Here is a 27397-nt window from a genome sequence, read left to right on the forward strand (position 1 = left end):
TAGCACTGCAATAAGATCAAAAGGTATGTTTTTATTTAGATTCAGAAATGTCCAATTTACATTTTCTAAAGCTGATATATCTAATGTTTGCAAAGATTTTATTCTAGTGCTGATTCTGTGCCCTAGAACTCAATAGGAACTCAGGCCAATTTGGTTTCTGAAATCGAAAGAAAAGAAGTACCGAAAATCTCTAGTGCCCCATAGACTTCATCGAGAGTTACATCTCAGCCATAAATCCAAAATGTAGAGCCAGAGCTCCTCGACCCCATCACCGTTGATCTGGGACTGGGTAATCCTTTGCAGAGAGCTCTCCAGGGCATTGTAGAGTGTTTGGCCTCTATTCACCAGATGCCAGTAGCAGACACCCCTCTCCTGCCTTCGGGTGTGACAATAACATCTCCAGACATGGTTCCATGTTCTCTCAGAGGCAAAATCAGCTCCAGTTGAGAACCACTGCTCTAAAATGAAGCATCCTGTCATTACCGCCCCCTCTTCAAACTCCTCGCCTTTAGTTAAATGGCTTTATGTTGTGGGGTAACTATTGCAAATAACAGAGAGCTAGTTAAAGGTAACAGTGAGTTCAGGGCAAACACCGAGATCTTCCTCTGGCCCACCGGGTGCCTTCTGGAACTCAAGTAAGAGTCATGGGATAGGACGGCGTCTGAGAACTTTGCTGCCTGAACTTCCCTCCCAGCGTTCAATGTGATCCTGAAACGTAGACGGAATCATTCTCGCCCATTTTCGTCACAACTGGAAGTTCCCAAATTAGACCATTGAAAGCATTACCTTGTCAATGGGAACGTGTTCAGGGGCAGTTTTTAGGTGTCGTGAGCGTGTAGGTGCCTCTACCTAGGCCTGTCTGTCACTGTTACCATCAGAAGCAGGACCTGGGATTTCTGGGACCTCGGGGGATACCAGATAAGAGACTCGACGGCACAGGAGATATTGCCTGTGTTATTAATAGTTTGCCTCATGTTGCTGAGGCTCATCCGAGCAATTCCATCTTTGCAGGATAAATCCAGGTGGCCAGGCCACTTGGAGAAAGACAAATAACTGATCATCGATTTCACTAGAGATTCAGGAACTTTATATGTAGCGAGGAAGAAGAAAACACAGATCTAATCTTCTCATCTTTGCTATCCGGAAAATGAAGTATGTCCTCTTAGAATCTGTTTGGATGAGGGGTGTCTGGGTGGCTCAGATGGTTGAGCGTCCGACTTCGGCTCAGGTCATGATCTCACTGCTCATGGGTTCAAGCCCTGCATCAGGCTTTCCTGGAGCCTGCTTCAGATTCTGTGTCTCTCTTCTGCTTCTCCCCACTTGTGCTCTATTTCTCTCTAAAAGTAAACAAACATCAAAAAAAATTTTTTTTTAATCTGTTTGGATGATTCAGTTTCTGCAGGATGATTCAATTTCCACAAAATGAATCAACTGTGGAAACCATTTTTAGGTTTTTAATATAAAACGAACAGAAACTTTCTGAGATTTTTGTTGCATGGGCCTCTCCCATAACTGGGCCTAGGCACATGTAGTTGGAGTAACTGGTCTGTGATGGGTCCAAGAGTGAGAACTACCAGAAAGATTTCTTTCCCTAAAGTCACTCGCCCAGTCATCCCACTCCTGTTTGAAATTAGAAGTGCATTTAGACGGATGCAGTTACAGCTTACAGCCCACCCACAGCCCTTAAAAATATTCAAATATCCCAGTTAAGACAACATCAATCATTCACACTTTAGTGTGAATTAGTTTATTCTCTGGCACAAAAATGAGGAATTAGTATAGACACTGAGACTTTGAGGGACATTTTTGACAGAGTTGGGAAGGGAAGGATTGTTTGGGAGATAGTATTTTAACACCAATCATCTAGAAAGAAGAGTCTGAAGCAAAAATTAAGTGCTAACAACATATATTTTTAAATTTAATACTTTATTATCATTGCTATTTCAAACTTCAAAATAACACATGAAATCAAACAACACAGAGGCATATAAAATAAAAATGTAGTCTCTTCCTTTTCTATCCATTTCCACTGCCATGCAAATCAGTATTAACATTTTGTTTATTGGGTATCTTTTCATTGGGTTTATACAAACTCACATATACATGTATAATATGTATATATATATATAGCATTTTTTAAAGTTTTTTTTCTTTTTTTCCAAACATAAAATTATTCTATATACTGTGTGTGTGTGTGTATGTATAAATTATTCTAGATACTTAGTAGTATAACTTTCCAAGTTAGTGCCTTTTTCTCATTTTTATGAGAGTTGCATATATTTTATGATATAGATATACCATTTTCTATTCAACACTTTTTCTGTTTGCATCTATGCCTTTCATTTCCAGTTATTTCTTATTAAAGATAATGCTTCATAAAGTGGGAACCAATAAGTAAATTATGATGTAAGCAGATAATGGAATATCATAGTCAAAAGGAATAGGCCAGATGTCACAACATGTTTCGATCTTAAAAACAAACGAGTAACAAAAAACCAGTAAAATTACTCATTACATAAAATATTAATCATATAAAATAAAACTATATATTGATTATGGACACTTACTGATGTAATAAAACTTTTGACCAAAGAAACAGTAATGCTTCAAAAAATGTCTAGTAGACCTGTCTTCATGTGCTGTTGTTTTATTTCTGAAAGACAAATTTATAGGCTATGCCACCCGGGACAGAGCGAATTTCTGTTCCTCTTTCATATGACACAGTTCAGGGTGACTTCACTATTCTGTTTACCAGCTTTTAAATATGTTTCAGCTTGTCTAATTATATAAATCCTATTTGGAAAAGGTAGAGACATCAGAAAAATTAAAATAACGTAAAGTCCTTTAAGGACAGCACTCAAACTAAACAGAAAATTCCGAGGCTTAAACAAGATGTGTTTAGGCTGACAATTCACTTTCTTTGTTCTCCAGCCTGTCCTCTAGGGATGACAAAGAATTGTGTTCACTGTGAGGACATCAATCTTAATTGTTTGGTCCTGACTCTTGAAATAATAAATATTCCAAAAGGAATCTGAGAAAATATTTTCTTTTTTTTTTTTAATCCTTTAATGTTTATTTATTTTTGAGAGAAAGAGAGAGAGACAGAGTGAAACGGGGGAAGGGGCAGACACAATCCAAAGCAGGCTCCAAGCTCTGAGCTGTCAGCACGAAGGCCAATGGGGGGTTGAACCCACGAACCAGGAGATCATGACCTGAGACCAAGTTGGCCACCTAACCAACTGAGCCACCCAGGCGCCCCACACCGTACGTTCTTTATATCAATCCATATATGTTGTTTATGGCATTATTTATTTATACAGTACAGATATCAAGGACGAAAATGTGGGATGCAGGCGACAGTGAGTATGCAGACCCATGATCTGGCCCCACCTCCATATGCCACACTGTTCCTTTGAAGGTGTGGGTCTATCTGTGCATCACTGTGCTTCAAGAACCCCGCAGGTCCCAGGCTGGTGGCCTGGCACGTGGCCCCTCTGGGGAAGGGTGTTGGGTGCAATTTGCTGCTGTGGTGCCTGCCTGATCTAGGCTTTCCACCTGCAACTTCAGGAAGCCTGCCCGTCTCCTGTCGCTCTTGAATGACACTGCTCTTCTGCTCTCCTGCTTTCCCACATCCTTTGCCAGCCAATCTGGCAAGGGCAACAGAGGCAAAGTAAAACAGGCGCCTCCTGCCCTTCTGCAGAGTGGAGCAGAGGCGCTCCCCACAGAGCTAGTTTCTTTCTTTCTTTCTTTCTTTCTTTCTTTCTTTCTTTCTTTCTTTCTTTCTTTCTTTCTTTCTTTCTTTCTTTCTTTTCTTTCTTTCTCTTTCTTTCTTTCTTTCTTTCTTTCTTTCTTTCTTTCTTTCTTTCTCTCTTCTTCCTTTCTATTGAGATTGTTAACATAACATTGTTTAAGTTTAAAATATAAAACCCATTGATTTGCTACGTTTGTATATTCCAGTATGATTACCACTGTAGCTTAGCTAACACCTCCATAGTCACATAATAGGATTTCCTTCTTTCTCATAGCTAAATAATGTTTCGTTGTATGTGTATATATACCACATCTTCTTTATTCATTTATCCACTGACAGACTTTTAGGTTGTTTCCACATCCTGGCTATTGTGAATAATGCTGCAATAAACATGGGGATGCAATATCTTGTTTTCATTTCCTTTGGATATATGCTTAGCCTGGGATTACTGGATCACATGGTAGCTCTATGTTTAATTTTTTGAGGATCTCCATATTGTTTTCCATAATGGCTGGACCAATTTATACTCACACCATCAGTTTCTAGCATTCAGAGACTGCTTTATTCACCCTTCACTTTTAGTTACCAGGACAGTACCTTGCCTGCCCATAGTGGACCCTCGACGAGTGTTCGTCAGATATTTTTTCAGTGGAAAAATGGAGCAGGGAAGGAAACCAACACTTACTGAGTGCCTGGCGCCATGCCAGGCTCTGGACTAGTGTTTTGTAGAAGTCACTGCATTATTTGGTATTTGTTAGTGTTGTGCATGGTGGAGAGTTCCAAGAATAGCACTAGGACTAACAGAGACCATAGGAAGACACATTTCTGTTCAATATTAGGAACTTCGTAATGTTCAAAGATGACTAAAGATGGAGCTGGCTGTGTCGGGGAGGAGGAGTCCCCTGTGACTCTGCAGAGGCTGAAGATGGTACCTAGGGACTCACATCACGTGAGGCGGGGACTGTCAGCCAGACTAGACCCCCCCCCCCACTCAGATGCCCACAGAGGCCAGCCAAGGAGCAGAAATGAGAAAAGAGGCCAAGTGCAAAAAGTTTCACTTCTCCATTAACTCCATGTAAAACAGGTGCAGCAAGGCACCTGGGTGGCCCAGTCGGTTAAGTGTCTGACTCCTGGCTTCAGCTCAGGTCGTGATCTCACACTTCGTGGGGTTTAAGCCCCACAGCAGGCTGCGTGCTGACAATGTGGGGGGCCTGCTTAGGATTCTCTCTCCCTCTCTCTCTGCCCTCCCAAAATAAATTAATTAATTAAAAAAACAGTTGCAGCATCATGATAAACAGTGGCTGACTCTCAGCCTCAAATTGGAGACACAGTAGGGAGTAATGGGTCATATTCCCTCTAATGCACAGTTGTTATTAAGCACCAACAGTTTTCATGCAGGAACATGGATCCTGCTTTGAGAAATCTTTCTATTTGTTTTAGGTTTATTTATGTATTTTGAGAGAGAAAGAGTGGGTGCCTGCAGGATCTAGTGGAGTATGGGCAGAGAGACAGGGAAAGAAAGAGAATCCCAAGCAGTGCAGAGCTCAACCTGGGGCTCAAACTCATGAATCCTGAGGTTATGACCTGAGCCAAAACCAAGAGTCAGATGTTTACTGACTGAGCCACCCAGGTGCCCCAAGAAATATTTCTATTTTTAAAGAGAAGCCAGGAATACTCCTTTTTATATAAAAGCTTCTACTTCTTAAATGTGCTATCATTCCACTGGGGAATGTGATAGGGGCCACACAACATGTCTATACATTTGGCTTATGGTCATTTTGTTACCTCTGCAACTAATAATATATATATTTTTTAATTTTTATTTATTTTTGAGACAAAGAGAGGCAGAGCTTGAGGTGGGGAGGGGCAGAGAGAGAGGGAGACACAGAATCCAAAGCAGGCTTCAGGCTCCGAGCTGTCAGCACAGAGCCCAACACGGGGCTTGAACCCACGGACTGTGAAATCAAGTCCTGAGCCAAAGTCGGACACTTAACCGACTGAGCCACCCAGGCACCCCTGCAACTAATAATATTTGAGGTAACATTAAACCTGAGATTCTTGGAATAGTTGCCTTATAGAATGGTTATAATCCAGTGTATGGCTAGAAATGATAAATCTTGACATGGAATGACAATGTCCTAAATTCACAAACTCTCCAACTTTTATGCAAGGGGATGGATTTGTGTTGGCCTTATTTTATTTCACTGCTTTTCTGTCATTATAATCATTGCAGCAGAGGCTTATCTGATTAATCCATGTAACTTCACCACCCACGGGGTTGATGGATTGCACAGGGACAGAGAAAGCCGGGTAATCTTATTCTGACTTCAAGCCCAGGGCTCAGCTCTCAGGGGGCACAGACTGACTTGAATGAATTAAAACCTTGTCCAAGATCATGCACACATCAGCAGTTATATTTTGACAGCTCCACTTTTGAACGATCTTTCCAGATGTTCTCTCAGTAATTAGAAAAGCCCCATTTCTAGTGAAGTTTTTTTGACTGGAAGGTTAAAAATGACTTTATCCTTCTATAAAGTGACGTCTTCCCTTATGTTCTGTTGATGGAAGCTGTTTTCTATTATCTGGAATTCAGAAAATGTGGTGTAGGACCCACAACTGTCTTCTTTTGGGAGAATATATCATGTCCTAGAAGGTTGTCATTGTGGATTTCTAGAATGATCAAGATGGACTCTGCTCTAGGCTATAGAAGAAGCCCAAGTCCACCCCATTTTTTTCTCTTCTTACTTGGGATAGCTGGTTGGTTGGTTTGTTTTGCCTCTGGAATGCTCCTATTTGCTGCCACTACAGTTCTGGTGTTGTCCTAAAATAATGGTGCCAAGGAGGCTACTTGGGCAACCGGTAGGATTGTAGGACTTAGCATTACCGTCTTCAGAAGAAGGAGACCCCTTACTTCCATGCGGTGTACCCCCTTCACCAGGAAACAGGGCTGAGGATAAGCCTGCGGTAAGAAACAGCATCTTCGCAGAGCACGCCTGCGTCATCTCTCCTTGCCGACAGAACATGATGGAAGCTATGTTGGGAGACAATCGTCCAAGGGTCTCTAGACTTCAGGTGTTGCAAGTTAGGGTCCTGACTTCTAGACTCTGACAGACTCCACTTTGCTTGTGTTTCCCCCCAAACGAGGGAATGGTGACCGTTTCCTGCCCTTGCTGTCTTTGTGTCACTTCACGGTGCCTCTAACACTTGTGTAATCAGTTTCTCATATTAACTTTTCTCTGTTGTTGCAATTTCTGTTTTTCTGACTGGACCCTGACAGATACAACTTGCTTTAAGATAAATTCTTTACTTATATTTCTGTCGGAGAATTGTGTAGTCTATAAATATTAAGGATACTTCAAGCTGCCAATTTGACTTTTCAATCTTCACTTGAGGCAAGAAGTCTGATGGAACAAAGCAGTTAAAATCATGAGCATGAGGCACCTGGGCGGCTCAGTCGATTGAGCATCGGCTTCAGCTCAGGTCATTCTCTCGCAGGTCTTGGGTTCAAGCCCCACGTCGGGCTCTGTGCTGACAGCTAGCTCAGAGCCTGGAGCCTGCTTCTGATTCTATGTCTCCCTCTCTCTCTGACCCTCCCCTGCTCGCACTCTCTCTCTCTCAAAAATAAATTAAAAAGTTTTAAATATAATTAAAAAATAATAAAATCATGAGCAAATGTGGATTTTGAGATAATTTACAGATTTCAGTTGTCCTATTTCCTTTTTCTTATCGTGTGTCTAGTGTTTCCTATAAACAGCATTAAGGGCAATCTATTTTTAAACTCATGCAGTTTCTGACTTTATTGGGGAAATTCAGTCCATTCATAATTAGTGTAAAAATGGGTATCCTCGATTTTAATTCTTTCATTTTTACTCTGATTTTTAAAAATGAGTTTTGCTATTGTTTCCTCCATTCTTTTCCCTATTTTTCTTGGTTTGCTCATCCCAATTCTTATCCCTACCTCCCTGAATAATCAAAATTTAACTATATGGTTAAAGAAAAGTGTCTTGTATGTTTTATTTTTAGTTTTTAGTGTTTATTAATTTCTGAGGGGGATAAGAGGCAGATAGAGATGGGGACAGAGGATTCAAAGCAGGCTCTGCATGGACAGCAACAAGCCCAAGGTGGGACTCGAACTCACAAACTGTGAGATCATGACCTGAGCCAAAGTTGGATGCTCAACTGACTGAGCCAGCCAGGCGCCCCTTATATGTTTTTAATTTGAAAAAAGACCAGAGATTTAAAATGCCCTTTTTCTAATGGTCAGGCTTTCATCCACATGGTTCTGCCAGGTAATCTTTTAGGGAAACTAGGTCAGCAGAAGAGATTCAGAAGTCATCCTGGGTGCTTTAGACTCCACAATGGTGACATCGCTTTGGCTCTCCATTAACATTCTTGCAGACAGGCTTTCTTTAAAATATAAAGAAAAGCAAATCAAAAGAGAAAACCTTGAAATAAAAAAAATTCTGCTATGAAAACAGCTTCTTAATTAAATTGATGTGAAAGTTGGTGAGTCCCTTTATGCTCTGACAAGCTTTGGTATGCTTTTCCTCTCTCAGAAAAGCACTGCATACACTGGCAAACTCCTTTGCATCTCTTTTTAAAAATAACTTTTTAAAGTTTATTTATTTATTTTGAGAGAGTCAGAGAGTGCCAGTAGGACAGGGGCAGAGAGAGAGAGAGAGAGAGACAGAGAATCCACGCAGAGCCCAGTTTGGGACTTGAACTCACAAACCATGAGATCATGGCCTGAGTTGAAGTTGGATGCTTAACCTACTGAGCCACCCAGGTGCCCCTCATGCGCGTCCTTTGAGATGCGTCCCAAGGGTGTTTTCTGTAAATCTGTCCCTGACCACTCTCTCCAAACTTTCGTCCTTCTCTGTGCCCCGTCCACACCTTATGCATGCCCCCACGACAGCCCTTAGAGCGCCATTTTGCAATATTTGTCTTCTGCTCTGGGCTGTGTGCTGTGTAAGGGCAGAAACTTCTGTTTATTAATCTTCACATCTTCAGTACTTAGTGCCAATGCTTAATAAATACTTGTTGAGTAAATGATTAATTGTTTTGCCAACGGCAGTGGCTTATTAACAGCAACATGTTTCTGGCATCTTTTATTATTGCTTTTTTCCTAAAGCAACAGAAAAAAAATAAGTTCAGAGTTAATGTTACCTCTAAGGAACACAAATAGTCTCCTCACTGGTCCTATTAATGTGTTCCCCTAATATTTTCAGAATTTAGGTTGAGGATGTCTGAACCCTTGTTGTCTCTCTGCTCCTCAAAGATATTTTGGTAGATTCTTGTGTGCAGATCAGGGACTAACCATCTGAAGTCAATTTTCGACCTTCTTGCTCATGGGGCAAACGTTGTCAGTCAGCCTAACTGGTAGTCCTACCAGCTAAAGCCACATCCAATCAGACTTCCTTAGGACTTATCTAGTTTGGAGACTTTCTTTTGGAAATGCTTAAATGAACCCACATCTGTTAACTTAAAATGACCTTTTTAATCTCCCTTTCCACAGATTAAGGTCTTTATTTATAATGACAGCAACTGAATTCCCCAATTCTGCCATTCAACTTGCTTATAATTTCAGTCAATACCTAAAATCAATGCAAAAAACGTAAAGTCAGAAGATTTGAAATATAAATCCACTAAGGCCTGACCTTTTCTCAAAATTTTAGTGAATAGCACACAGTCACTCTCTGCTCTAGCTATAAAAATAACACTATGAATTTAAACTAAAATAAGTAACTTGAACCTCCTTTATAAGAAATTCATCATTTTTAAAAATGCAAAGAAACCATTGGGAAGCAATTTCCACAAATTCAAGGACTCCTCATTTATACTGAATACAAGATACACAGTAGAGTGTATCCAGTGAATACTACCACCAAACTGGCTCAAACACAAGGTCTAACAGAACTGTTCTCACGAAGTACATTTGAAAGGGATTACTAGCTATATGAATTCCTCAGGAAGGTTTTCAGTCTCTTAAGTGTTTATACAGGCTGGAGACTGAAAGGGGATTTTAAGAGATCTGTGGCAGAGTGGAGGTTCATGGAGTCCACCAGGGAAAACAAACAAAACAAAACAAACCCTAGAGCCTCTTGCTTTTGTCCCCTGACAGGCTGACACTGTCAATTACCTGTACCACCTGCAGTTGCCTACTCTGTTAGTAGACTGCAGAGTTCAGATATGTTGGGTCACGTTATTTCCCTCTGGTTCTGGGAAACTGTCAGACTGCCTTTCCCAGCTCTCCCAGAACTCACATGTGGCCCCAGGCCTGAGTTCTGTCAACAGGAAAGTCCCAGCAGACACCGTCTAGGTGGCCTACAATTCAACTCGGTTCTGAAACTATTTACCTAGAAAATAGCATCGTGGGCACATGGGTAGCTCAGTCCGTTAAGCATCTGACTCTTGATTTTGGCTTAGGTCATAATCAAGTGAGTCAAGCTCTGTGCTGACAGTGGGAAGCCTGCTTGGGATGTTCTCTCTCCCTCTTTCTCGGCCACTCCCCAACTTGTGCATGCACTCTCTCTCTCTCTCTCTCTAAATAAATACATACATACATACATACATACATACATACATAGAGTTAAAAAAAAAAAGAAAATAGTATCAGATCTCACGGGTTAAGGACACAGTGGTACAAGACTCCTCACCAACCCCTTGAGAAGCCAATTTTAATTGCAGGTTTGTCACTTGAGCTTCTGACCAAGTGGCTATAGATTGGAGGTTCCCACAACCCCCTCCTTAGGGTCGATTAATTTGCTGTCGCATCTCACAGAGCTCAGAGAACATTTGCCAGTTTATTATAAAAGGATATACTATAAAACACTACACGTGGGAAGTGGCTCACAGCTCCCATGCTCACTAAGCATACCACCATCCTTAAATTCCTATCGGTTCTGCGGCGCCTGGCTGGCTCAGGTAAGCACCCAACTTCAGCTTAGGTCATGATCTCTCGGCTCCTGAGTTTGAGCCCCGCGTTGGCCTCAGTGCTGACAGTTCAGAACCTGGAGCCTGCTTCGGATTCTGTGTCTCCCTCTCTCTCTATTCCTCCCCAACTCATGCTCTGTCTATCCCAAAAATAAACATCTAAACAAACAACAAATTTTCATGGGGTCATCCACCCGGATGCTCTGCAAATCTAGGCCTTTCAGTTTTTTATGGAAGCTTCATTATGTAAGCACGATTGATTAAATCAATGACCGCTGGTGACAGAGCTCAATCGCCAGCCCCTCTCCCTCCTGGGAAGTCAGGGGGTGGGATCAAAACCTCCAGCCTTCTAAACACCAGGCCGTTTCCCCTGGCAACCAGAGCCCCTCCCCAGGTGCAATCCACAAGTCACCTCATTAACATAACAAAAGATATTTTGTCTCACTCTCAACAGTCAGGAAATTCTAGGGGTTTGTGGAGCTCCATGCCGAGAACAAGGATGAAGACTAAATAAATATTCTTATTATAAATCACAGTATCACAGATTGAATCTAATGAAATTAAAAATAATATTTGCAAATAGTTTTTAATCATGTAAACGATTATTGCTAAGGGTAGCAGAATATGCCATCTCAAAATACGAATGTAGGCGTTCAGGACATGCCACCTCAAAATATGCCGCTTTGGCACATTAACTATTTTGAGTTGGAGACGTTTGAAAAAGCAGTAAATGCAAGGAGCATTTCTCTGAACACCTCGCATCTGCCTCAAGAGAGAACAAAAGGAACTCGGTTGTCCTAGATCCCTCCCCAAGAGAGTCATCAACCAGGAATCAAGGGCACCACATCCAAACTTACCACAGACTATCATATCTCCCCTCTATTTTTTCTAAGAACACATTCATCTTCCCTAAAAATCATTTACTCTCCCCTAAGAGGCCTGTACCCTTCCTCCCTGTCCCAGTGAAGATGATATTTAAGCCTGAACTCTGAGCCACCTCTGAGTTACTCATTTTTCCCTGATCATCTCCCATGTACACATGAGGCATACATGCTACTAAACTTCTTTTATTACAGAAGTCTTTGCTAAGAACTCTGAGGATAGACGGAAGATTAATTTCCCTCCCCTACAATTGTTAGAAAGATGTGAGAAAAATAGGATACAAAATTGTTTTTTTCCAAATCATCTCCAATGCAGTTTTGGAAAGTGGAAAAAAATATGCCAAAATGCTGAAGTTAAAAATTGAAAGAGGGGCACCTGGGTGGCTCAGCTGCTTAGGCCTCCAATCTCAACTGAGGTCATGATCTCACAGTTTGTGGGTTTGAGCCCCAGGTCCGCTACTGTGCTGACAGCTCAGAGCCTGGAGCCTGCTTCAGATTCTTTGTCTTTCTGACTCTCTGCCCCTCCCCTACTCGTGCTCTGTATCTCTCTCTCTCAAAAATAAATAAACATTAAATTTTGTTTTAAAAATTGAAAGAATAATTTCATTGAAAATCCATATCCCTTCACTTATATCCATCACTCCCCATATGTTGGAGGACCCCCCCTATTTTCTCCCCCAGCCTTGGCCTTCCTCAAGGGATGAGAGGTATTCTGAGCCAAGAGGTATGCCCATCTGGAGTTCATCTCCCACTGCAACCCCTCCACACTTCAGGAGTCCTAGACCCTGAAATTCCTGTTAACTTCATCTTTTTTTGGGTTCATTTTCCTGAGGTTAGACCACCTCCACTGTGCATAGCCCTTGGCCCAAAGGGGGCCAAGAAACAGCTGTTTATGGGAGTGGCGAGCTGTGTGATATGGATGTGAAAAAGAGGAAACATAATCTCGATAAGTTCTTGGCTGGACCTGTATAACTAAAGACAGAGAAATAAGAGAAAAACTAACAGACAAGTTTATTAATATGTATACCAAATGTATGGAGGGGAGATACCCAGAGAAAGATCAGTAACTCAAAGGTTTAGTTAGAGCCTCAGTTCATATAGTATCTTAGCAAAGGAACAACACATTTCTATAGAAGTGACAGACAAAGGAAAAAGACTGTGAGTTTCTAAGGGCAGCAAATAATGGAGACACAGATATATAGGGAACTAATGGCAGAATAAAAGCTAGATAGTAGTGTTTGTGATATAGATTCTTCCAGGACCATTTCCAGGCTGATAGATTCTAAAACTATCTCTAGTGATTAGCTTTTGTCCTTCTTGATACAGAGGGGAAGAGGAATATCCTTGAAAATTTCTGTCCTTGTTTTGGGCAAATAGAGGGAGGGCAGCAAGCTTTTCTTATATCTGCTTCTTCTCAATTGTCTTCAGCTCAAAATAATCTTATGCCAAAGGGACATGTTTCGGGTTCTGCTACCCCACACATGGTGCTTGAATGCATGAACTGAAGTGTCCCCACAGATGTGCAGAGTCCCTTATGGTGCAGGAATGGGGAGAGAAAGGGGACTGGTTACAGGTCAGGAGACCAGGGCTGGCTTTCCTTGAAACACAAAACTTGCAGGTGTTTGTAAATTCTAAATTTGAACTTGGTGGGGCACCTGGGTGGCTCAGTCGGTTGGGCCTCCAACTTCGGCTGAGGTCAGATCTCACGTTCGTGGGTTCGAGCCCTGCATCAGGCTCTGTGAAGACAGCTAGCTCAGAGCCTGGAGCCTGCTTTCGGTTCTGTGTCTCCTTCTCTCTCTGCCTCTCCCCGTCTCATGCTCTGTTTCTTTCTGTATCAAAATAAATAAAACATTAAAAAAATTTAAAAAAATAAATAAATAAAAAAATAAATTTGAACTTGGTTTCCAGATCATTATGAAGATATGTTGGTCAAAGTAAAGGATAGAATGTATTTTATCATTTTATGAATTTGCTTTATAGCTTTAAATATTTAGGCACAGTATATGAATCTCCATTTATACTTTTGACAGACCCTGCAGGGTTAGGGATAGTCTTGCTTAAATATACCAATTATCAACCCTTTGCCACATTGGCTTGTTCTTTCTATGTATCTATGTATCTATGTATCTATGTATCTATCTATCTATCCTCTATATCAGTGTGCCTCATTTTTTAATGCTGAACCATTTGAAAGTATGTTGCAAACATCATGGTACTTTCTCCCTGAACACTTAACCATGTGTTTTTTAAGAACAAGGATATCACTGAGGAGGGTACTTGTTGGGCTGAGCACTGGGTGTGGTATGGAAACCAATTTGACAATAAGCTATATTATTAAAAAAAAAAAAAAAGAACAAGGATAGTCTCCTATATAACCACAATACATATCACACCAAAAAAGTTTAATGTTAATATAATAAAATTATCTAATAAATATGACCAATCTTCAAATTTTCTCTAGTGTCTTAAAATTTTTTTTAATTTTTTTTTTAATTTTTGAGAGACAAAGAGACACAGCATGAGCAGGGGAGGGTCAGAGAGAGAGGGAGACACAGAATCTGAAGTAGGCTCCAGGCTCTGAGCTGTCAGTACAGAGCCTGACACAGGGCTCGAACCCAGGAACTGCAAGATCATGACCTGAGCCAAAGTCAGACGCTTAACCCACTGACCACCCAGGCGCCCCTCTAGTGTCTTAATAATGCCCTGGTCAAAGATTTTTTTTTTCTAATCTAGGATCCTATTAAGGATCACTCAACATTTGTTATTCATGTTGTATGGTAATAAAGTTACAAAATGATTAAGAAGGCTTTTCTCTTAAATGGAGGTCAAATTAGATTACTCAGCAAAATTGGAGGAAATGTTAAAACACTAATCACAGGTTTTGGAAATAGAATACAAGGGCTTCAGAACTTTAAGGGTGTGAAGGAAAAATAAATGCCAACAGGCTGGGAGCTTTCATTTCAGTTTCTTCTCAGGCTGTTATTCCTAAGTGATATGCACTTGCTTTTTCTTCTGTAGGCTTCTACTATGATTTTATCCTAAAATTTCAGAAGAATAAAGGCAGTGTTAGATGAAGGAATGTTTTTATTATTATTATTAGAGAGAGACAGTGTGTGTGTGAGTGGGAGAGAGGGGCAGAGGGAGAGAGAGAGAATCTCAAGCAGGCTCCAGCCTGGAGTCTGACACAGGCTTGATCCCAGGACCCTGGGATCATGACCTGAGCCGAAATCAAGAGTCAAATGCACAACTGACTGAGCCACTCAGGTGCCTCTAGATGAAGAAATTTTTAAGGTAAATAAAACTTTAAGCAAGATGTATTCACACATTTTTGAAAAACACATTTGCACTTTGCACGTTTGCAAATCTTTCAGTGCTAAACACTGATTTCCTCAGCTCTCTCTTGGCCAGACTTTTTCTGTGTCCTCACGTCCAATAGCAAGACATTGATGTTTGTGAAAACTCAACCATTTTATGATAACTCACTCTTTTTTGTGGCCATAAACTGTAATGTTATGAGCATCTATCTTATAAGATTTTGTTCAAGAATAAAAATGTTCTTAACATTAAACAGACAAACATTAGATATTAGAGATCAATACCCCTACATAATCATCTGGGGTGTCCAACACAAGAACACAAAACTCTTGAACACAAGAGTTCATTGGAAAACTGACATTTTTTTCCATAATATTTTATTGTCAAATTGTTGGAAAACTGACATTTTAAATAAAACTTATGAGTGCAAGAAAATAAGGAAAGAACTAAAAAGGCCTTTTCAAAAAAAATCTTGATTTCTTATAGACTCTGAACTTTAAATGATTTGTTTCATTTTAAAAGTATAAATAGTTGAAGATAAGAAAAATAATATTATCTATGCAGTGTGCTGTGTATATAAATTTCTATATATATTATTCATATATATTATATTATTTATTCCACAACATTCTACATAGGCAAATCTTCATGCATCTAAATCAATGCTATCCAAAGTATAATACATAGGCAGGTGCCAAATAACACATTACTTGTTACCAGTTGAAATAAATTTCTAGTCCCAAGATGGAACTGCTCCTTCTCTGGGTGCCACATCATGAACTGAAGCTTAGGTAACTTTCATGTCCCTGTAAATGCCCGGCTTCACCAGAGACAGACTCTCCAGGCAGCTACGCCAACTTTGGACTCTCCCCTTACTTCCCTGTTCCTTCTTACCCCAGGCAAGGTTAACTAAGTAGCCCCCGCCAATCTGATATCTTCTATTTCTTTCTTCCTTGTTCTTTCTTCTTTTTCCTGTAAAAGCTTTCAGACTTTCTCTCTCCCCAATTTACGGTTCCCTGAATGGAATCTATCTGCTTCGTGAGGTGCTATTACCTGATTTGTCTTATTTAATCATTTCTTAACAAGTCCATGGAGCAATAAGTAATACATTGAAAGTAAGCATTTGGGAAGTTTTAAAGCAATATGTTGAATCTAAGAAAAGAAATCTGTCTTGTATTTTGTATATCTTTTTCTTCCATTTTTCTAGTTGTTGTTGTTGTTGTTGTATTTTTATACAAGTCTGAGTTCATGATGGATTGGGAAGAGACAAACTGGTTCTTCACCTCAGATAATTTGAGAAGCACTGCTCTCTCTGAACATGGTGTTTGGCAGGAGTGTGAAGTGTGTGTGTGTGTGTGTGTGTGTGTGTGTGTGTGTAAGTTTATTGGGCTAAAAGAAAAAACGGTGAGGTAGAAAGTCATTCGATCAAATACAATATCATTTGCAAAAGAGGTTTACGTTTAATAATAAAAGACTATATATATTTTCCAACATGATGCAAACAAAGGGGTTCAGAACGAGACCCCGCCTCCTTGACATGCCCCTCTTGCCTGATGATTACTTTGAGCTGAAGGCAATTAAGACCCAGTAGATTCTTGAGAAGCTTGTAACCTCCCCCTTAAATGCCTACAAGAAACATACATTTCTTCATTTGTGGGGGAAATAGGCAATTATAAGGGAAATTTACTTTGGAAAGGGGGCCTCTACCAAGAAGAGAGCTACTACCAGTGATAAACCATTTTTACTTAGAAACTGATCTGCACAGCCTTTATTTGCCAAACGTTTCCTCCTCTCCCCTTCCTATAAATTGCTTTCCCCCTGCTTTGAAGCCCCAGGCCCCTATCCCTCTCCTTAGCTCTGAATGTTTTTTAAACCTGGCTGCCTTTTGGGTCTCCTGTACGTGTACACAATTAGGTTTGTTTTTCTCCTGTTAATCTTTCTTATGTCATTTTAATTATTGGACTAGCCACGGAATCTAGAAGGATACAATACAAATTTCCTCCTCTACACAAATTCATAAACCACATGGGTTAGCTAATCTTCTATTATTATTTGAAACCATTTTTTTAGGGAATGATGAAACAACAAAAATGTGCCAGGTCACAGTCATTGAGCATTTTTAGTGCTCTCTCGTGCTTGCTCTCTCTCTCTCTCTCTCTCTCTCTCTCTCTCTCTCTCCACTTATTTCTTACAGTGTCCACACTATCTGATAATGGCTTTCCATATTACCAATATAGGGGAGAGTAAAATAATTTTCCCTCTGTCCTTCTAAGTTCTCAGCTGGATCCCTATAAAAAAAAAACACAGATTAATAAGAGAAAAACAAACAAGTTTATAATGTATACCTACTATATGCAAGGGAAGTACTCAGAAAACTGAGTAACTCTCAGAGGTGGTATATAGTTCAGGCTTAAATACCATCCTTGGCTAAAGACAAAAGACAGAAGGGTGTGGGGGAAGTCAGTTATAGGGAAATGAGCAGCACAAGTCTGGTTAACAACAGTAAGATTTGTCATGAAGATTTAAGTCAGGGACTTCTGCATTGATAAGAGTTTCTTATGATTTAGTCATTCTTCTCTTCCTGATACAGTGAGGGAGATACCTTACAAATAGAGATTTCTTTGTCAATGTAAATTTCTCTTAGAAAAGGGTAACTTCTACTCTGTTTTCAGAGCTTCTCCTGTGTGCTATTTCTCAAAATACTCCTTATGCCAAAGAAGCACACTTGGGACGGCATATTCTGTCCCCCTTCACTAATCAGGGGTCAATATCCACATTCCCGGGGTGCCTGGGTGGATCAGTAGGTTAAGCCTCCGGCTTTGGCTCAGGTCATGCTCTCACTAGCTCAGAGTCTGGAGCCTGCTTCAGATTCCGTATCTCCCTCTCTCTCTCTGACCCTCCCCTGCTCGCACTGTCTCTCTCTGTCTCTCAAAAACATAAAAAAAATTAACAATATCCACATTCCCTTCACATTTGCCTCAACATCTCATTTACATTCCTCCAAATGGTCCTTTTTCTTTCACTTGCCTCTGCTCTTCCTTTCTCCATCATAGCAGTTCCTGAAATCCTATTTTCTCTGAATGCTTTCGTTTCATTAACCTCATCCCACACAGATCACTTGATTAGATGATCTCAGTGTTTAGATGTATTTTGGATAATTTTGAATCTTATGCACTAGTTTGTAATTGTTGTCGAGCCGGCCTCTGGTTGGCTATCCATTTCTGCAACACCATCCCTTTGGATTCTCAATTCCTGCAAAATAAGAGTAGCTGCTTTGGTTCCGGAGCTGCCCTGCCCAAGACAGCAGCTATTAAAGCTCAGATATTTAGGTTTTCTTAAATTAACATTAAGTTAAAATAAGTTAACATTAGGTAAAATTAAAAATTTAGTTCCTCAGTTTTATGACCCGGATTTCAAATGCTCATTGGCCACATGTGGTTAGTTGCTATTATAGAACCTTTGAAAACGCTTAAAAGAATAAAGTTGAAAAAAATCAAAATGGCTGCACTAATGCTTCAGCCAAACTCGATTTTAAAGTAATCTTCTTCCTCTCTTCTGCAAACCTCCCCTCCTCCCTTCTTAGCCTTTTGTTTCAGGAACCCAGTATCACCCTAAAGACATGTTGAACAAAGCTGGCAGCCCATACACAATTCCTTTCAAAACTGGCTAGATCCTGTATTTCCTTATTTTGAGAGAGAGAGTGTGTGTGCAGGGGAGGAGCAGACAGAGAGGGAGACACAGAATCCAAATCAGCCTCTAGTCTCTGAGCTGTCAACATAGAACCTGACACAAGCCTTGAACCCACGAACTATGAGATCACGACCTGAGCTGAAGTTGGATGCTTAACCGACTGAGCCCCCCAGGTGCCCTGGCAGACTTGCAGTTTCTGAAGGCCTTAGCCCACTACAGCCTCCTTTGCCCAGCAAAGCAATAAAGTTATCGTTCCTCTTTATCCCACATTCTGTCTTCACATTATATTTTGCTCCATGGTTTTCAACAACACATTCAGAATATTTTCATCATTGAAGAAACTCCACCGGACAGGAATTGTCTTGTGGTTTATTTCCTATAAACCTATCATAGCTCATTGTTGACAGAAGAGAGTCGAGGAGTTAAGATGGCAGAATAGTAGGGGGACCCTATGCTCTCCTTGTCACTTGAACACAGCTAGATAAATATCAAATTAGCCTGAACACCCAAGAAATCCATATGAGGACTGATAGAACAAACTGCACACCTGGGGGGGAAAGTGGCTATGTCATGGAAGGTAGATACTATGGAGAGTTGATTTGAGAGAGAAAAGAAATGCAGGTGCTGCAGAGGGGAGGGAGCCCGGATGATGGTGAGAGGAAAGAGGGAGAAAGGGAAAGAGACAAAGACAGAAAGCAGCTTGCCGGGGATTGCACAGGGAAAACTCTTGCCCAAAATCCTTAACTGGGAAAAGGAGAGGAACTGATTGTTGCAAGTTTTTATAAGCAGGGAGGTAAAAGTCTGAGGTTTTAAGTCCATCCCATCACCAGGGTCGTGCTGGTGGGCTTAGAGGTGCTCCTGGAGGGGAGGAGGGCAGAGGCCCGGGAGTGGACCGCATGGTCTGAGGATCTCCTGGGAGAAACAGTTTCCCTTCTTGGGGATGGCACTACGTCACAGGGGACAAAAGAGACAGGGGTGTCATGGAGTGGCCTGTTAAATAGCACAGCAGCAGGCGCACCTGCTGAGAGGGCAGTTAAGCTGGAAGCCACCTTTCGGCTGCATTTTACCACAAACTCCAAGCCCCTGCCCAGTCATGGGGCTGATTTTCTGGGATGAACTGGCACTAGGCACAGCACTGCGGCACTCTCCCCCAGAGGATCAGCATGAGTCTGCAGGGCTGAGTCCCTGAAATTTGAAGGTTTTGAAACCCAGCTGCGTGACTGAGACAAAACACAGGAGTACCGGCCACCAGGCAGGCAGACGGTTCGGACACAGGGTGAAAGCAGGATTCCGACAGAGCCTGGGACACAAGAGGGGAGATTGTTCACAGTGGCAGTGGGCACAAACTCCCCTCTCCCGAGAGCAGGGCAAAGCCGTTTTTCCTGCCTCCCATCAGCAGGGGCAGACTTCAGTGACCAACACAGCGCCTCCCAGTGGAGGCTGGAACCACAGACACCAGGCTCTGCCCCCCTGCTCACTGCGGGTACATCTTTACTGGGGCAAGTCCGCCTCAAGACCAGAGCAGCAGACCTCTTCCCCCAGAAAACCAGCACTAACCCCAACATGCACCAAGTCTACTGAATACAGAGTGCTGCAAAGCTTCAGCTCTCATGGAAATAGGATCAGGCCTATTTAACAAGCAGACTAAAGTACACCTAGTTAAAACTCCACACACTGAAAAGGTCCAAACACTCCCCACTGCAGGCAAGGAGAAGCTCTGCAGAGGACTTGAGGGAAGGAGCAACCAAAACACAATAGCAGAGTGCACACTCTGAAACACTTCCTGAAGCACCAGGCTCTGGGTAGTACAGAACCTCTTCTTAATAAAGCTGTTACTCTGAGGAGCAGGAAATATAACAGGGTTTCCCAACACACACACACACACACACACACACACACACACACACACAGTGACCTAGACAAAAATGCCAAAATGGAGGAATTCATCCCAAAAGAAAGAACACGAAGAGGTCACAGCCAGGGATCTAACCAAGCTAGATATGAGTAATATGCCTGAACCAGAACTTAAAATAACTATCATAAAGAAACTAACTGCGCTTGAGAAGGCGTAGAAGACCCCAGAGAATCTCTTACTGCAGAGATAAAAGAACTAAAACCTGGTCAAGACTGGAATAAAAATTGCTATAACTAAGATGCAAAACCAACTGGGTGTAGTGACAATGAGGATGTACGACTCAGAGGAGCGAATAAGTTAGACAGAAGATAAGATTATGGAAAATAATGAAGCTGAAAAGAACAGGGAAAGAAGAGTATTAGATCATGAATGTAGACTTCGGGAACTCACTAATTCCATAAAGCATAATAACATTTGTATCGTGGGAATCCCAGAAGAAGAAAGGGGAAAGGGGGCAGAAAAGTTTTAAATGAGCACATTAGAGCTGAAAACTTCCCTAATCTGGGGAAGGAGACCGACATTGAAATCCAGGAGGCACAGAGAACTCCCATCAAATTTAACAAAAGCTGGCCCACACCAAGAACATATTATAGTAAAAAATTTTAAACTATACAGATAAGGAAAGAATCCTGAAAGCAACGAGGGAAAATAAATCACTAATCTACAAGGGAAGACAAGTCAGGTTTGCCGCAGATCTCTCCCCAGAAACCTGGCAGGCCAGATGGGAGTGGCATGGTATTTTCAACATGCTGAAGTGGCAAAAAAATGCAGCCAAGAATACTTTATCCAGCAAGGCTGTCATTCAGAATAGAAAGAGAGATAAAGAGTCTCTCAGACAAATAAGAGTTAAGGGAGCTCATGACCACTAAAGCAGCCCTGTAAGAAATATTAAAGGGCACCTTTTGAATGGGAAAGACCAAAAGCAACAAAGACTAAAGAGGAACAGAGAGAATCTCCAGAATCAGCAACTTTACAGAATATAATTTAAAAATTAAAACAAAAAAAAAGATTGTCCACAAATGAATATGTAACAAATAATATAGCATAACAAATAACGTAGTATTACGAAAAAGATTACTATTACTAAGATCAAGAAAAGTCACATTTATAATATAACATAAAAGACTTTGAAGGGTTGGAATGGGAAAAGGTAACATACTGTAAGACATTTAAAAAATACACCAATAATAAAAAAAGAGAATACCAGCCCTATTTATTTTCACAATTGTATGTGTGTGTGTGTGTGTGTGTGTGTGTGTGTGTGTGTGCGCGCATGCGCATGAGAGCCTTATGAGAATAAAATGAGAGGCTCCATGAATTATAAAGCCTTAGCCAAGTATGAGGGATTTTTAGCAGAAATTACAACATGAACAATTTGGTGATTATTCCTGGTTATAAGACAAAAGCAGATGGAATGACGATGTGAAATCGAGATGCAGTGGACTGTTTCCTTCATTATTTTTTCTTGCTATATTTTCCCCCTAGCATTTGCGTATTCAGCCTCTCCTGGGGAGCTGAACACAGAGGAAACACTGAGAAATGTTGCTGCTTTCAGAAGCATCAAGATGTACCTCCACATAAAGCTTTGTGCCCTGCAACTAGCTGGCTTGTGGGACAGGAATCCTTCTTCGTCTGGTGAGCGGCATTCTGGGGTTCTGAATCGCATTTCTAGAAAACCAGTTGTCCCAGCAGAGAAGCCGCAGACTCTCCGGCACCTCTGTCTCCAGGGACCCGGAGTCCAGGGCTGCCCTCCAGCACTGACACTGGACTGTCAGTGGCTTTTTCTCCGTTGCTTTTTCTTTTTAATTGAGTGCAGCCGTCACAAAGTAACAGCTTCCGGGAGGATAGACAAAACAGTTTTGCTCAACACAATGTAAGGTTTTTACGGGAAACGTTTGCTGTTTCATGTGTACTTGAATAAAAACATAATGAATGTCTTTATGAGTTAGCGATAAGCAGCATAGAAAGACGTTCAGAGTTGGAAGAAGTATGAAGAACCATGTAGCTCCACAGATGAGGAAAGGCCTGTTGAGAAATGGTCACCCAGTCTCTGCTGTGGAAGTACGTGTGTATTAGGGAGTGTTGTAGCAGGAAATAGAGGGCACACTCTGACAGGGTAGGCAGAAAGTGGCTGTTTACTAAATTGTGGGCAGGCTTTTAAGGAAACCAGAAAGGAATAGCGCAGGCCTTTAAGTCTAATGGTATCAGGGAGTCCCCAACCTTCCCTGTGCCTGAAAGGGCAGTGAGAGTGGGAGGCAGCGGTCCTGGAAGTCCGAGAGGGTCGCTGTGCCAGTGTGCTGGGCTGCTATGACAAAATACAAGAGATGGGGCTGCTTGAACGGCAGCCTTTTGTTTCTCACACTTCTGGAGGCTGGAAAGCTCCAGCTCGAGGAGCTGGCAGATCTGGTTGCAGCTGGCTCCCTGGTGAGGGTTGGCTTCCTGGACAGCGCCTTCTTCCCTCATATCCTCCCATGGCTGAGTAAGACCAAGCTCCAGTATGTCTTCCTCTTCCTATAAAAAAGCTACTCTCGGGGCACCTGGGTGGCTCAGTCGGTTGAGCCTCCGATTTCGGCTCAGGTCAGATCTCATGTCCGTGGGTTCGAGCCCCGCGTCAGGCTCTGTGCTGACAGCTAACTCAGAGCCTGGAGCCTGCTTCTGGTTCTGTGTCTCCTTCTCTCTCTGCCCCTCCCCCTCTCATGCTCTGTCTCTCTCTGTATCAAAAATAAATAAAACATTTAGAAAAAAAGAAAAAGCTACTCTCATCGGGGGGTGGTTACCTGCATGATGTTTTCTAAGCCTAACCACCTCCTAAAGGCCCTACTTCGAAATATCACCACTTTAGGGGTTAGGGCTTTAACATATGAACTTGGGGAGACATAAACATTCAGTCCATATCAATAGCAATGGAGAGGGCTGCCCGCTAAGAGCTATCACCTTCAATAGAGGGATGAAGGCAATACGACATAAGGAGAGTCAGAGGAGTAAGTACCCGGATCTCACGCTCCACCAGTCCTACCATTGGCCAAACCCAATAAGAAGCAGCAGGATAAGGTGGCTGGTGGTTGTAGTTTGTATCAGTCAGCCTCTTTTGGCACAGGGCAGGGGAGATAAGGATCTGGAGAGGCAAGTAGAAAATACCTAGCCAGCTTCCCAGATCCTTTTTTCCCCTGGACTGACTAAATGTGAGAATGCTCTAAGGCTCTTAGCTTAGTCCCCACAGTGTTTTGGAAACTCAACAAAAGCAGTATACTGGGTATAAATTTTACAGTTCCAGCTCTTGTTACTCAGGTGTACACATATTCAGCTTGTAAAACACTGTTTAAGGAGCGCCTGGGTGGCTCAGTCGGTTGAGCGTCCTGCTTCAACTCAGGTCATGATCTCACGGTTCGTGGGTTTGAGCCCCAATGAACGTGACTCAGCTCTGTGCTGACAGCTCAAAGCCTGGAGCCTGTCTTCGGATTCTGTGTCTCCCTCTCTCTCTGACCCTCCCCTGCTCATGCTGTCTCTCTTTCTCTCTCTTAAAAATAAATAAAACATTAAAAATTTTTAATAAAAAACTGTTTAAAAACTGAGTCTGGATCTCAGGTCTCCAATTTCTGTTGACTGGATCTTACCAAGTCATTATATTTCATTTTCTTTAGATATAATTCATCTTCTTTCAATAAGTTGCCACATTCAGTGTTTTCTCTTCTACCTTCTGCTCCCTTTCTCCCATTCTCTCCAGGCCTGATCTAAATTTCTTGAAGGGTCTTATGAATTATCTGTGTATTGGTAATGTTTGACTCACTCCCATCCTCTGTCCTTACCTATAATATTACCGCCTATTCTGTCCAGCTCTAAGGTTTCTGACATCATTATATGCTCTCAGTCTTCCAGGCTTTATCCTTAATACTCACGATCAAGCCTTGGATTAAAATAAACAAAACGAAAAATCTTTCAGCCTCACCTGCCCCCTCAGCCAGATACACAGGTGCAATGAATGGTCTGTACAACTGCACATGGCCATCTTTAAACTTGATGTCAAAGTGTCTTATTCAGAGTCAAACGTCATGGAATTCTGTTTGAAGTAACTGAATTAAATAGCAGAGGTGATGTTTAATCAAAGACAAACAGCCAGCTATGATCCTGTTTATTATAAGACTGATTTTTTTTTTGGTGCTTCATATTTATTAGGGAGTGAATAAAACTGACCATCCAATAGCTACACATCAGAAATATTTGGCCATGGGACGCCTGGGTGGCTCAGTTGGTTAAGCGTCCGGCTTCAACTCAGGTCATGATCTCACAGTTAGTGGGTTTGAGCCCTGCATCGGGCTCTGTGCTGACAGCTCAGAGCCTGGAACCTCCTTCAGATTCTGTATCTCCCTCTCTCTCTGACCCTCACCTGTTAGCGCTGTTTCTCTCTGTCTCTCAAAAATAAATAGAAAACATTTAAAAAATTTAAAAAAAAGAACTATTTGGCCTACTTTGTCAGGAGAGAATTTAATTTTCAAAGACATGCAAGTTTGAAGTTTGGCTCTCCACTGAGCTTTTGCATCCAGCTAATAACACTTTTTTCTCTTTGGCCTCACTGGTATAAAAATGGAAATCAGTTGGCTGGAATCTCTGGGATTCATCTTGGTATATGCTGCAAGAGGATGAAGGAAGAAAACCAATGATAATACTTTGATTTTTGAAATGTATTCTAGAAGGCTATTTGCACCGTTTCAAATGCTCTGAATATTGGTATTTTGACATTTTGAAATAAGATTAATAAGGTCTGTGGGTTGTACCAATACTCAAACTGGGAAAAAATGGTGCTGATTCTAGACTTGAAAGTCATCACCTAAATCCAATTAATGACAAAGTAATGTGGAACTATGACAGCATGAGGATTTAACTCATCTGCCTGCCTTTGTGGTTAGTTGTGAACAGGCAAGAGACTAACGTTGACGTTTCTTTGTCCATGTTAACCTGTGTGCATCCAATAGAAAAATGAGAATGAGCATTTGTCCTCAAGACACATACCTAGAGAGTCCAGAAGTAATTAATTTAAGATCCTTACTTGCCGAGGGCTTTGTTAAATTATTTAATATAGCAAGTATTTACATATAACTTTATTGCTAGGACACAATGTATTCTCAATATATTACTATTGTTACCTCTTGAGAGGTGGTACTTGGTGATCACTGAGTAACAAGAGAAGAAACAGTGTAAATGGTAGGAAGATTATAAGTATAAATACTTCTTTAATGCTTTCTCTGTTCCAGGCTCTGTGATAACACATTACATATATTAATTTATTTAATTCCTCCAACAACTTTATGATATGGTTACTATTCCCAGTATTCTCATTTTACTGATGAAGAAACTGATGCAGAATCATTTGTTTGTCTAATATTCACTGAGTGCCTACCATATACCTGATAATGGCTTAAGAATTAGAAATACCTCAAAGGATCCCTGCCTTCATGGAATTTACTATCTAGTGGTGAGAGATAAAAAAAATAAACTATAAAAGTGTAAATTCCATGGTAAGTTAGAATGTGATCTGTGCAACTGGAAAAAGGAAAGCATTAAAGAATGAAAGGGGGGGGTGCCTGGGTGGCTCAGTTGGTTAAGCCTCCAACTTCAGCTCAGGTCATGATCTCATGTTCATGGGTTCGAGCCCCGCATCGGGCTCTGTACTGACCGCTCAGAGCCTGGAGCCTGCTTCAGATTCTGTGTCTCTCTCTCTCTGCCCCTCCCCCTCTCATGCTCTGTCTCTCTCTGTATCAAAAATAAATAAAACATTAAAAATTTTTAAAAAAGAAAAAATAAATAAAGAAGGAAAGGTTTCTGTTATGTGTTTGTGTGCGTGTGCATGCCATTTAAAGCATGTTGTGAGAAGATAGTATCACCAGTCATGACAGGAATGCAAATTAAAACCACAATGAGATATCACCTGCACCTGTCAGAATGGCTAGACTTAAAACAACAAGAAATAACGAGGGTCGGCGAGGATGTGGAGAAAAAGGAACCACTGTGCACTGTTGGTGAGGATGTAGACTGGTGCAGCCACTGTGGACAACAGTATGGACGTTCTTCAGACAGAAATAGAAATACCACATGATCCAGTAGTCCCACTGCTAAATATTTACCCAAAGAAAAAAACCCACCAATTTGAGAAGATACATACACCCCAATGTTCATTGCAACATTCTTTATAATAGCCAAGTTATGGAAGCAATCCAAGAGTCCATTGACAGGTAAGTGGGTAAAGAAGCTGTTGTATATATTCATTGCATATTTGTATGTATATACATTGGAATTTTACTTGGCCACACAAAAGGATGGGCTCTTGCCATTTGCAGCTACACAGATGAGCCTAGAGGCTACTATGCTAAGTACAGCAAGTCAGGAAAAGACAAATATCATAGGGATTTCACTTATACATGGATCTGGAAAAACAAACAAAAAGGAGAAATAGATTCATAAATACAGAGAACAAACTGATGGTTGCCAGAGGGGAGGGGCTTGGGGGTAATAAACCAAGTGGGTGAAGGGGAGTGGGAAGCACAGGCTTCCAGTTATGGAATGAATGAGTCACAGGGATAAAAGGTACACATATGGAACATGGCAATGGTATTAAAACAGTGTAGTATGGTAACAGATGGCGGCTACACTTGTAGTGAACACAGCATAACAAGTAGATGTGTCAAATCACTACATTGTATGCCTGAAACTAATGTAACATTGTGTGTCAATTACACTTCAATAGAAGAAAAAGGGGGGAAAGGTTAAAAAAAATAAAGGATGATGAATAAGGAAAGCCTCACTGAGGAGGGGACTTTGAGCAAAGATTGAAGGAGAGGAAGAGAGATCCATATTGTAAACCTCTGGGAGAAGAATGTGTCACTAAGAGTAAATTGCCAAGTACAAAAGCCGTGAGGA

The 27397-nt window shown here is 41.3% G+C and overlaps 2 long non-coding RNA genes across 4 annotated transcripts in view; one reads left to right on the plus strand and one right to left on the minus strand.

Moving 5' to 3' along the window:
* The window catches only part of LOC115304987, a 55238-nt gene extending 32225 nt beyond the window's left edge, over positions 1 to 23013 (plus strand). The window contains exon 3 of the long non-coding RNA XR_003914710.1: positions 21971 to 23013. This is a non-coding gene — a long non-coding RNA (uncharacterized LOC115304987). The remainder of the gene's footprint in view (positions 1 to 21970) is intronic.
* Positions 7945 to 27397, minus strand: part of LOC115304986 — a 37581-nt gene continuing 18128 nt past the window's right edge. Inside the window, exon 4 of one of the 3 annotated variants that reach the window (XR_003914709.1) lies at positions 7945 to 8158. This is a non-coding gene — a long non-coding RNA (uncharacterized LOC115304986). Of the gene's footprint in view, positions 8159 to 13356; positions 13395 to 14253; positions 14604 to 27397 lie in introns of those variants that run through there. The other 2 variants (XR_003914707.1, XR_003914708.1) reach the window with 2 other exon arrangements.

Source organism: Suricata suricatta, chromosome 10, assembly GCF_006229205.1.
Source record: "Suricata suricatta isolate VVHF042 chromosome 10, meerkat_22Aug2017_6uvM2_HiC, whole genome shotgun sequence".
Taxonomy (NCBI): domain Eukaryota; kingdom Metazoa; phylum Chordata; class Mammalia; order Carnivora; family Herpestidae; genus Suricata; species Suricata suricatta.